Raw genomic sequence first — 13827 nt, 5'->3', positions numbered from 1 at the left:
ATTCGGGAAAATTTCACTTGCAAGGAAACTTAATTTGGCAAATTATTGTTTTGGTTTTTTACGTATTGATGCACAATTGGATATTGATTGGATTCTTTCAAGGATTAAAATGATCTCTATTGGAAAGTATAATTTGAAGGCCTATGTTGCTAGGTTTCCACAGCTATTGCCAGAATAAAAGACTTTACCTAAACCTGTTAGTACCATCCAAAGGAAGCCACTACAATCTTCCTCTACTACTCGCGACTTTAAGAGCTATGCGAATGTATTGACTAACCCTTCAACCACAACAAACTTGAATCCGGAAGCCTTAACAAGGTCTTATGTTAACTCTACTGATTGGTTATCTCGTTCTGTTGCCGTCTCTATGAGTTCAACTATGTCAATTTTGTCTTTGGGCAAATTTTTATCAAAACTGAACATTAACTTTGAAATGTTATCAATTCTGGGAGGATTAGATATGTTAGTTACTTTTTATTCTAAGGAAGAAACAAATTCTTTTCTCACTAAAAGACATGGTTCTTGCGATAGTCTTATACAAGGTTGTTACAAAGGAGTGGACTTTACTTCTAGTTCTAACAGACTAGCTTGGCTAAATATTTCGGGTGTGCCTTTATCGTTATGGTCATAAGAATTTTTTATTTTTGTTGATAATTAAGTTGGTGAAGCGATTACAGTTCACAGAGACGTTATTCTTAAAGACAGACTTGATGTTGAAGCTGTTTTGGTCTCTCTTAAAGGGAAACATGTTAACCATGAAATGAAGATCTTATTTCAGAACACACACTGCTTAATTCATGTGCTGGAAACAGACTTGAGAATTTCAGTTTCCTCTCAGAATTCTAGTACTGATTCACAAGATTTAAAGGAGAATTATGGTTCAATTAAATCTACGAACAAATTCTCTAGTCTAAGGCCATTGATTAACTCTCAAATTTTTCCATCTTCCCCTCTTTTTTCTTCTCATTCCTCTCCTTTTTTTGATTCACAAAACAGAAAAAAAAGCCCTTTATCCGGAAGGGATACCCATCAAAATAGCAAAAACATCCCTTCGACAAAAAAGGATACCCTTTTAAACAGCAAAGAAATCCCTACGTCTTCCAGGGATACCCTTAAACCTTCAGAGACACATGTTGAGTCCTTTTTGGAGGAGACTTTGCAGTTTGCAGATGATTCCATCATTAAGATAGATAACACTACTGTTCCAAATACGTTTAATAACATATCTCTCGGTGAAGATGCTCAAATGATATAACTGATGGACAAGGTTTGAATGATATTCAAGCAGTGGTATCTGATAGTGTTGATTCCCCTAAACAACCAACTTCAATTTCAGAAGTCCTTAATGTAACTCGAGTAAACAAAGAGATACTTGTTACTGCTCCTATAGAAAACGTCTATGTGGAGGAGCTTGCTGATTATGCAACATAAATTAATGGGGCAGAACCATCTCGTCGAGAAAGTGTAATTGAAGCAAGACCTGTAGCTCAATGTGCAAACTCTATAGGAAAAGCTTTAGACACCAAGTGGAATTTTGTTCGGAAAAAGAACTCAGGCAGATCGTTTAAGAAAGTTGATAAACTTGGTAACATTCAATCATTAACAAATTCTATTGTTGATACTGATTCTGATATCTCAGATTCTAAATTTCAGTTTATGAATAATCTTTTTTTTTGGAAAAGATTCCAAAAAAGGACATTAATTAATATTGAGGTTCATGAGGCTAATTTGACTTGGAATGTGGGCAAACAGTTTGGTTTATTCAATGACAAGGATAAACACTCTATTATTTTGAAATTGGCAGAGAACATTTGTAATAATGGCGAGAATGTAAGATATTGAGGTTTTTGGGTTCCAAGGTTTTGAATTTTCTTTAATGTCTATGCCTCTTAAATTTATATCTTGGAATTGCAGAGGTGGACTTTCTAGTTCGCGGAAGCAATGTGATATTCGAAACTTGGTTTCTAACAACAAAATTGCTTCTAAGTTTAGTTTAAACTAAAAAAGAAGTTATTGATGATTTTTTAGTGAGGAAACTTTGGCCAAACTTAGATTTCAATTTCTCTTTTATTCCATATTCTGGTGCCTTTAGGGGTTTACTTTTGGTTTGGAACACTATTTTGCTGCATAATGTTTCAGTTACTTCTAGAAACCAATGGTTGTGTATGGATTTTTTTATGGTTTGGGGTTCATGTTCGCCATGTCCTTATTTACGCTTGCAACTCTTCGGTAGATAGAATTTTTTTTTGGAATGAACTTAAAAATTTGACTACTGCAAATGGTATGGTGATCTTTAGTGGCGATTTCAACGACATAATTACTCCTTCAGAGAGACTAAATTCTATAGGCTACACTCCGTCGATGTTAGCACTTGCTGATTTTATAAATGTCTCAGAATTATTAGATATTCCACTCCAAGGCCGTTCGTTCACTTGGTATAACTCTATCTCTAGATCTCGTATAAATGGATGCTTAAGTTCTTATAGCTCGGCTATTGTTTGGCCTTTTTATCGCTCAAGGCTCTTCCAATATTCCACTCTGACCATACCCCAATTCTATTCCAATATGCGAATGACATAGAGTAGGGACCTAAGCCTTTTCGTTCGATAAATGCATGGTGAGATAACACTGATTTTGAAGGATTTACTTGGAGTTCTATTTATGCCCAAGGGAACAATCTCTCTACCATTCATAAGCTGCGTAAAATTTGGCAACTCATTAAAACCTGGAACACCAATATTTTTAGTGATCAAAAGAAGAACATTTATGATCTTTCTCTCGCCATCAACAATCTAGAAATAATGAATGATACCCGTTCTTTAACTGATTCGGAAAACGATCAGTTGGCAACTTTGAAGACAAATCTTTGGTTGGCAGAAAAAAATTTGGATTCGATTTGGGCACAAAAATCTCGTATAAACTGGTATTTGAAAGAGGGGAGGAGCACCAATTTTTATTATAGTACGACATCAGGTCATTATCGAAATAATTTTATCTCGGAGATTCAAGTTGGCAGTGACTCTTTTCATGAACCTGCAGATATCCAAGAGCAGATTAGAGACTATTTTAGCAGCCTTTATTCTGATTCTCAGCAGCTCACAGATGTTGATTTTAATTGTCTTGATTTTAAGAAAGTCATGGATGAGCAGGAATCAATTCTTACGAGTCAGTTCTGCGAAGTTGAAGTTTTTTTAGCTCTTTCTGCTTGTGGTCAATCGAAAGCACCCGGTCCCGACGGTTTCAACTACGTTTTTTACAGTAAGGCTTGGAAGTACCTTAAGCATGCTATTATGGCAGTCTTCAATGACTGCCATAATAGCTCTAAGTTACCTAAAGGTTTAAATACTTTGTTCACGATTCTAATTCCAAAAGTTGCAGGCTCATCGAACCTTATAGATTGCAGACCCATCAGCCTTGTGAATGGCATCTATAAGCTACTCTCGAAAACACTTTCTCTCCGTTAGGCTCCTATTTTGCCGGGTATTATCTCTGAATACCAGAATGCTTTTATTAGAGGTTGTAGCATTTTAGATTGTTCTTTTATTGCTAATGAGCTGCTACATTTAGCCAAAAAAAAGAAATGACAAGTTGTTGCTTCTCAAACTTGACTTTCACAAGGCGTTTGATTCGATTAATTGGAATTATTTGCTGGGTATTTTGAGGGCTATGCAGTTTCTGGATACATGGATTATTTGGATTCAGAATTGTTTTTCTTCGGGTACAACTTATGTATTGGTTAATGGTTCTCCTATTAAACCTTTTAACCTTCAACGATGAGTTCGTCAAGGCGATCTTATGTCGCCCTTTCTTTTTGTTCTGGCTTTAAAGGGGCTAAATAGCATTCTGAAAAAGGCAAGTGATGTTGGTTTGATTGAACGTTTGTCTTTTTACAGAAATTCAAGATCGGTTTCCCAACTTCAATTTGCATATGAAACTTTATTATTTCCACCTTTCAACTTGAACTACATTAAGAATATGACTCGAATTCTTAGATGTTTTGAGATTGTGTCAGGCGTCAAGATTAATTTCCATAAAAGCTCCTTAGTGGGAATTAATATTGATGATCATGATCTTACTTTGGCTGCTAACATTGTTGGTTGTAAAATTGACAATTTCCCTTCGAAATATCTTGGGCTTCCTCTAGCTCACCGTTCCATTAATTCGGGTACTTGTAATTCTATTGTTCAGCGTTTTAATCTCAAATTGTCTCTTTGGAAAGGTTCAATGCTCCCTCATGCAGGCAGGTTAGTCCTCATCAAATCTGTCCTGCATAGTATTCCGGTTTACTATATGTTGATTCTGAAAATGCCAGTAGCTATTCGAAACCATCTTGAAAGCCTTATGAAAAAAATTTTATGGAAAGGTGATGTTTCGAGTAGAACCTTTTGTAAAGTATCTCAGAAATCCATTTGTAATGATTTCAAAAATGGAGGGTTAGGTATCTTTAAGTTGCGTACGCGTAACCAAAGCTTGTTTTTTAAATGGGTGTGGAAAGTACGTTTTAATAGCTCGAATTCGCTTTGGAAAAAGGTTATTTTAGCGTGTTCTGAGGTGAAAGATCGGATTTCTTTAAACTCCAATAGTAATCCAAACCTCTCATTTGTTTGGAAGGGAATTCAGTCTACTTGTTGTTTAGACACTCAAGTGTGGGATATTTTTAGCTCATACATAACATTTACTGTCAAGAATGGTTTAGCTATATCCTTTTGGTTTGATTGATGGCATGCTTGTGGTATTAAGCATGATCTTTTTTCTCGATTATTTAACGGATATTAAACTCCCTTGGTCACTCAAGTCTCAGAAAATTTCAAAAAGGTCACTAAAGTCAATTTTCTTACAAAGTGGTCACTAAACTATACCTTTTATTACAAAAATATTTCTATTGTTACAAAAAGAACACTAAACTTTTTGTGAACTATAAAAAAATCATTGGGTTATTCCTTTTATTACAAAAAGGTCACTAAATTATGTTTTTTTTGTAATTTTGACTTTCCACATAAGTAAAAATGTTAGGTTTTTACGTCATTTTATATGGGTGAACCCTTTATACTAATCTTAGGCTAAATCTTAGGCTAAATCCTAAGAAAATTGATTTTTTAAAATGTATAGTTCAGTGACCATTTTGTAAGAAAATTGATTTTAGTGATCTTTTTGAAATTTCCTGAAACTTGAGTAACCCAGAGAGTTTAATATCCCATTTATTTATTGCAATGCATGTTTACAGTATTTCCAACTTTTTATTTCTTGATCTTTATTCTCAGTATTTCTAGTTTTTTGATATATGTTTATAGGATGAGATGATATATTTATTGTTGCATGTAAAATATGATCATATTTATTTGATATATATTTGTAATTTGATAAAATTAATAATATGGCAAGTTCTTAAAAGTTAATTGTATCCACGAACCAGACTTTTCGTCCGATGCACACTATCTTATGAATTAATATAGGAGTAAGATGTCTAGTCTCTAGAAAGATATTTCTAGCCCTACTAGATAGCGACTCTATTTTCAGTATTAACCCATAAGTTTGCCATAAATTTGAGGAAACTGGGGATCCGCACGGCCCTTCCCACTTTCAATCACTTTTCACTTTATTTTTGTTTGTTTAGTTATAAAAATTTTGATATATGATTAATGCAAAACTAAAATTAATTAATTATATAAAATAAATACAAAATTGAAATTAAATGTGTTTCAAACAAAAATAAAAGCAATCGTGTCTAACTTTTTATTCATATACTTATTTAATTCATGATTATAAACTGTCATATCAATTGTAATGCATATATTATAAACTACTAATTAGGCTCTCTCGAGTCATTAAATAGTAAAATCCTAATTCGATCAGTTAATCAATATCTAACTCACTTTTGCGTAATTAAACATCAAATTAATCAACTTTACTAGAATTATTAAGCAAATTTATTAGTTACTCAATTACCAATTCATTCTCGCGTAATTGATTAATAAGTTTTTAGTTAAAAGTATATCGTGTATTAGCTCTCTCTTGAGTCAAATATGAAGTGAAGTATAAATTTAATTAGCTAGATCAAAATAAGCATTCAATACAATAACCAGAATACAGTTAACACAGAAACTTATAATCATAAAAATGTAAAAACATAATCAAAGTCTTAATTCCTAAAAAGGATTTTAGTTACGCATAATGATAAAAACATCAAAATAATTAAGGAGTTCATGGTAAGAAAAATAAAACGAAGCAATTTCACTCAAAAAATTTCATCTTCATCTTCGTGCCTTGACTCCATCAAAAATCTTATGGATGGTGGAAAGCGATAAAGACTAAAAGTTAAGTGCTATAAAGATAACTAAAAATATGACGAACCCTTAATCTAAGGAGAAATCTTGTTTTTCTAAGGGTCTTGAGTTAGAAAAAAGTTTTTCCATGTTTTCTAGTATTTACAAGAGTCATTTTTAAGTTAAAACACTTCCGGTTTGAGTTTTAAATTCACATCCAAGTTGTTTTCTAATTCTCATCTCGAAACAACTTTCTCTCGCGCATAACTCAGTAGGTTCACGCGCTTCATACTTCATTTTTCTTAGTGCGGGGGCGAAAAATTTCTTAAAGATAGATTGATTATAGGCAAATTTTTGTACTTTGCGAGACATCGTGCAAGAGCACTGCTCGAGAAGGTGCTCGAGCAATTTGTATTTCACGCTTTTTTAATAACGACTCAAATTTCGCTCCAAATTTGTTTTGCTAATCTTAAAACTCCATAAAATAATTACATTGTGCCTGAAATGCTCGAATACAAAATAAGTGCAAGCAACACAATTCAAACATCTTTTGCTTGTCCTCAAGTAAGAACACAATCAAATTTAAATGAAACCTAATCATCCATGTTCATAAACCACAAAGTACCAAAAACTTGCAAACTTCCTAATGGTTATGAATAGATCAAGTCTAATTTTAAATTAGACAATAAAATGAGAATTAATATTGAAGTGATCATGCATATTTTCTTACATGAACCAATATCACCAAGAATACTCACACAAACTTAACTCGGTTTCATAATCCAAAATAACAATGCTACTATGAGCGGAGTGGGGTTTGGGGGCCGCTCGCCCAGACTTATGGCTGATTTCGGATATGGAGAGGTTTGAAATAATGGAGTCGCCACTGTAACGACCCCAAAATTCTAAAATATGAAAAGCATGTCACGAAATTCTAAAATCTCGTAACTTAGACCAAGTGGATCGAAAATGGACACAAACATGAGAATTTTTAAAGAAATGTTGGGAAATAATAATAATAATTCAAAATGGAAATTATTATTATTAATAATAAATAAGGACTAGTCGGAAAAAGAATTTCCGAAGTCGTTTGGACAAGTAAGCATGTCGGTTTAGTGTTTAAGGTAAAGTGAGCCCTTAAACCACATGAGAGTGACATGTTTCACACCTTAAGGGCTTAAGATGCCTTAAGTCATCCATTCCTCTCATTTCATTAAGATAGATAAAATTTAAAAGAAAAAAAAGAGGTCTTTTTCTCCTTTTATCTCCTTTGTCCGTGAACCCCATCACCATCACAACTCCCTCCATACTTCATCAATGCTCTTCAAAATTGAAGTAGAGATATTCTAGGAACAAAGACAATCAAGGTATATATGATTTTGAAATGAATCTTTTGATGGTGATTTGGGTGAGATAGAGCTTCGACATGGGCAACCCTTCTAGGTAAGATAATATTCTGATTTTGATTAAATGTATGAATTGAATTTTAATGAATGGTTGTGGATTTTGGTTTGGCATATTAGTGTTTTGAGTGATGAATTATTGTTGATGATGATTAGTCATAAGTTGTGTTGTTTTGATGCATTATTTGGATATGGTATGATAGATAGGGTTCGGTCCCTATGCCATGAACATGAATTGGAGTTTAAATGATGATACTAAGCATGTTATTAGGTTGCTTGAGCTGAATTATGAGGAGCTTAGATTGATTAAGATTGAATGAAAGTTTGACGATATTGTTGGAAATATTGCGCTGCAGAACAATGATATTGCGACGGAAATATCTCGGGCTATACAGCTTTGAATTAAGTTCCGTTTGTTTGTACGGAAAGTTAAGGGTGTTGGCTAAAAATGTATTGGTTTGAGTTTCTGTAGATGTGGCTTTTAAATTGTTCAAACAGAGCAGAACATTAAGTCGTGTGTAACAGTTTTGCAATTGTGGACAACCCAAGTTATTAACTTACGGGCTAGTTTTCGGCTCCTTCGGGTGCTAGATTTACTCTGAGACCTAAACAGAAGTCTAAGATGACATTTTGAACTTTAAAAATGTCGGTTTGTTTAGAGGTCAAACTATTTTACAGCTAGCGACTGTAAGCGATTACGAGGTCTATTATTCGACAAAACATAACACAAATATAAGTAAAGTTATTTGATGAATAAGTCAAATAACATTATGAACTTAGGTTTAAAGTAATAAACTTAATCAACTTAAAAGATGTATAAATCACGTATCAACACGTAAATACAAACGTATCGGGGTTAGACGCGATTATGTGATACTTGTGTGTATTTTTGTTCTCGAGTCTCTGTGCTTATCGAGTTAGATATAAACTTGATATTTATTTGATACTTGTGCTAGGTACGACGAGTCAACCTTCTAACGGACAAGGAGATCGGGGAGCTTACGTTATAATGATTAAATAATAGGAATAGCAAGTGGTGAGTTTGTTTTGTGGAATGTTTACATTTGCAGTATTTGAATTAATTGCATAAGCATTGTTTAGTGTCAAAATATCTTGTATAAAATGCATACATCATGGTTTTAAACCAGAATAGAACCGATGAAACAAACTACCTATTGGGTGTCAATAGTCTGTATGATCACTAGTGTCATTATGGACTAAATGTCTAAAGCTATTCAAGTATAATGAAGTGTAGATGAGATGTTTTGTGTGAGCTGTTTGTAAGATTTGTTTGAGCCAGCTATTTGTATGATTCGTTTGTATGAAGGAGGATATATATATATGATAGATCGTATATTGAGCTCGATGGATTTATATCTCGGGCCCCAGATCTAGGTCTAGTGGGTAATTCAGTGAACTATCTCGCCCCAGAGGCTTGGGGAAGTATCTCGGGACCCACAACTTGTGATCAAGATACGGTACGGTGGGAGTTTTACCATTTGGATGATATGATCTGAGGTAACTGCACGCGATAGGAGGTACGTCTTACGATTAAGACTAGGGTTTCATCTAGAATGCTTGTACATGGATGCATACGATTGAATCGTTTACACATTACTCCCTATGTTCCCATTTCTTTGTCTTTTTTTTTGATTTTTTTTTCTCAAAATAATTGTCCTTTACATATATCAATGATAATTTCTACAAAATAGCCCATATTTACCCTTTGCATTTTTTTAGTGGACTATCATTTCCATATCTCTTAAATACAAAAACATGGTTCCAAGACAATGCAATTAATGAATAAGTGCTTAATTTATCTTCTCATTTGGTTTTTGACGTGACTATTGTTAATATTAGTAGTATAAATTTCATATAATAAAACTGCACTTGCAATTCTTTAGAATAAAATTAACAAAAATGGTAGAGTCCAAAAAATTTATAGTAAACCTTCATGACAACTAAAAACTGCAAAAATGAAAAGGCCACAAGTTTGGATAGTAAACCTTCTGATTTGTCATTGATGGTTACAAAAGAAAAAGTTGAAAAGGATTTTGATTTGAATGAACCTGCTACACATGAGTTTGATTTGAATAAGTTTTGTGAAGAAGAAGATTTTGAAGTGAAGGAGAATTATCAAACAGTTAGAGAAATGCTGAAAATATATCTTCTCAAATTTTATTAATTTTTGTTATAAGTTTGTGATGAATTATATAATTTTATGTCGTAATGTTATTTTTTTTTATCATCGTCAAATATTTATTTTTTGATACTCATCAATTATTGAGGAAAAAATTGATAGAAATTAGATTGAAATTGAAAAATCAAATGGACAAAAATAATAGCTATCCTCTATCATTTTTTAAAACAAAAATAATTGTATTAAAACATGAAAAGCGAGTTATAAAGAGAGAAAAACAAAAGCCATGGCCAAATTAAAAACACAGATGTGTGCTTAATATGTTCAGCCAGCAAATGAACTTCTTTTTCTATAGACATTTGTATAAAAAAAAGAGAAGTTAAAACAAAATCATGATATAATTATTTCCATTAATGTATGAGTTACATGTTGCAACTAATTTTAATTTAGGCAGTTAAGAATTTCTTCCACCAATATAGGATCGCATTTGATAGACACAGGGAGATTTTCTTCTTTTTCCAATTGTTCCTTCTTCAAATGTGGAATCTTGTAATTTTGACAACCTTTCACTTTCATGCTCTCTTTCATGCATGTCTGAAGTGTTAAAAATATGTAATTCGACTTCGCAGTAGAAAAATTTTCATACGACTTCACAACAACGTTAATAAGCTCATCAATATTAGTAGGTGACTCTAGATGTTGCAAAGATTGAATAGCACGAAAAAAATCAAATATCTAAAACTTAAATTCCGGAGAATTTGGAGTTTGGGACATCAAACGAATATCAAATCCATCTTATGTGGCAAATCGACAAAATTCTTCATCATCATGGTTGATATGCGTTCTAGCATTATCTTGTTGAATAAATATCAGAAATCTGCAGTCTTTATTATGCCATTTTTCCTTAATACCGGTATGACTTTCAATAAAATACGATCTTATAACATCCCTTTTCACCGAAGTTATCAGTTTTGTCTCTAATGTTCCGGAAACTCTGTTAATACTTGTCCTTTTAGTCGGCTCATATGTGACAAAAGGAAATATACCAATTTTTCTAGAAAATAGTTCATTCCCTTGTGCATCAAACCTTGGACGAGCTACAGCAGCTAAAATCATAACTTTCCTATGAAAGTTTTGCTTTTACACGTCCGTAAAGGTTCATTTTCATCCGGTAGCAAGTAATAACTTTCAGATTGTTTTGTCATGTAGAACCACTTCTCATCAATATGATCTATGTTATACATACCTTATAATATTGGATCATGTGGTATGGAATTCTCTTCAAGCATTGATATGCAAAACTGTAGTCGAGATTTTTTATTTGCATCATTTAAAAAAGGCTTGATAGCATTTGGTGTCTCCGTATTATTCCAGATTTAAAATTTCCGAATAATGTGGTTTTACTCATATCCATGGAGCAAGCTAGAAACCGAAGAGTAGTTCGTTGACGTGGAGGAATCCCACGTAATCGATCTACATCAATTGCAACTCTTTTGCGGCCACAATTTCCAGTCATCTTGTGAGAGACATTAATATGCATACCACTGTTATTTCCTTGTCTCCAAATGCGACGAACTGTACAATTAGAAGTTGAAATAATCATCGCAATATCTTTTGATACTTGTCCATTTAATTCTCCATCAATAGATTGTTTAAGTAGCATGTCATACATATCTCGACGTTCCTCATTTGACAAGTTTCTTTTACTACCTACAGATTACACATGTTTAAGTTTGAGAAAGATAATTACGTACAAAAAGTCACATATTAGCATTTGTTATGAATTTACATAATGATAATATGTTCAAAATAATGAATTATTTTCCGCACATACATGATATATGCATATATTATAGAGCACTAATTTAAATTTACTAAGTAAGCATGGGTACTGCCTACTGGAACTTGAAAAAATATGAGTTGTAAATATGAATAAATCTTAAATATCAACCATATTAGAACATGCAAAATTGCTCCACATTCTTTTACGCATCTAACACAATTTTAAAAAGAACATAAAATATTAAAAATAAATTACGTACCTAATGTTGCATGTGATTCCATTTCAGTACCTTCATCATCTTCAAATGGCACATTGCTTGGACTAAGATTAAGATCGGGAATTAAATATTCACGTCTCCATTAAGATCCGGAAGTTGGAATTGTGGCTCTTCTTGCAAATGTACCATCAAATCAACTTGCAGCTCTTCATTATCAAAATCATTTAGAGTAATATCTATATTTAAATCTATTTGAAAATTTTGATTATTTTTATTTGTAGTCATCTTGATTTAATTTTGTTGTAGTAATTGTGTTTGTTTTATAAGCAGTGAACTTAAGGTTATACTTATGGCTGCTATGTGTTCTGTATTGCAGTGCAGGTTAACCCTACCCCATTAGTACCAATTGGCGGCATATAGGAAGAAGCACTACGCCTAGGAATCAACAACATGAAGACAAAACTTTGTTAGAAATTATCCTTTTTCTTTATTGGGATTGGGACTAAGAAGAACGGTTAGGACAACAAACATCCACTCGTTCGTACTTTGGTCGAGTGGCTATCGCTCCAGCGAGAACGAAAGCCACTCCTACTGGTGCATAAGAAAGAGGGATGGAGACAGCCCGCTTCCGAGGTAAAGATAGGGGCTTAAGCTTGTTAACTGCACTGGCTAAGAGCTAAGGCTTCCTCACAGGATTCGAGAAAGCCTATAAAGAAATGCATGGCGGATAAGTCAAACCTAGTCAAGCTATTTTCTATCTCATTCCTTAGCGATCTCACACTTTATCCCTTACAACCCTACGCTGTCTGTAAGTAGGAGCCTAACTTTGAAGACAGAAGAAGAAAGGGACTTTCGAAACTAAATGAAAACCATTCCTCCAACAGATGAATTAGTTTCTGTTATTATATCAATATTTGCAAAACGAACCCTTGAAGTGACTTCAGTCCTTACTATCAGCTAGAATTTTCAATAGTTTTCTCTTACTTGGACTTGGGCTACAGCCTAATGAAGGCTTTTATTTCTTTCGCTACAGTAAATTTCAATTCTAAGGCAATTCCATCGCCAAAAGGAGGTTTACACTGGGGACTTGCTATTTTGAAGCTAACATATTATTACATTAATTAGTGATTTTTTACATATTCCGTGGCTCTTGCCCTAATCCTTTGAATCCAGTAACAACGGGTATGATACCGCCTAGAACAATGTTTTTTCCAGGCCTTTTAACCAATCGATACGGCTGCGGATAACAGCTTTTGCTAAAACGCAAGCAGTTTCTTGAAAACTAGCTTCGGGGATGGTGGATCAGTTGGCGCTTCAGCCCTTTTAAGTAAGGCAATCGAAAATTCTTTCGAATCAGACAAAAAAGGGCATGAGCAGTGGCCCTATGTCGAGTAAGGGGTGAGATTTCTCTCCTCTCCCTCTGGTCGAGTGGCTATGCTCCTGCTGCTAAGTTGGAACTGGGGAAGTTAAAGCAGGACGTATGGTGTGACGTCGTTTCTAAGGACGTATTACATATCCTACTCGTATTACCTAGGTCTTCCGACTAGGGTGTTACCTGCGTAGGAAGAACACCTGTTTACATTTAACGGCAAACGCGGTTATTACCATAAGAAAACTTTGGTTGGCTAAGGAGAAAATGTGTTAGCATACCATTGCTGGACGTTGTGGAAGAGTCCATCCATCAAGCTTAGAAAAGCATGTAATTCCTTCAAAGATCCAAGCAGGAAGCAGTCCCGTCCTTAGGCTTGTTAACAGCCAGAAAGAAATCCCCTCTTCCGCTTAAAGAACCAAGCATTGGTTCTTGAGAGTGGTCTGTTCACATGAACAAATTATCTCTTTGATACTGGTACTATATTATCTAGAACGTATTCTAGACTTCGTCGAAAACAAGCCCAAGGAATTCAGAACGGAGCGAGAAATCAAATATTTTAAAAAGTTTAAGTTCAATTGTTTTGACAAAAAAAAAATTGAAATTAATTAAAAAGAAAAATTAAAATTAGTGATATTTGGAGGGAAACATA

Source organism: Mercurialis annua, linkage group LG3, assembly GCF_937616625.2.
Source record: "Mercurialis annua linkage group LG3, ddMerAnnu1.2, whole genome shotgun sequence".
NCBI classification, from domain to species: Eukaryota; Viridiplantae; Streptophyta; class Magnoliopsida; order Malpighiales; family Euphorbiaceae; genus Mercurialis; species Mercurialis annua.
The sequence above is the reverse complement of the archived record's forward strand: the minus strand, read 5'-3'. Positions refer to the sequence as shown.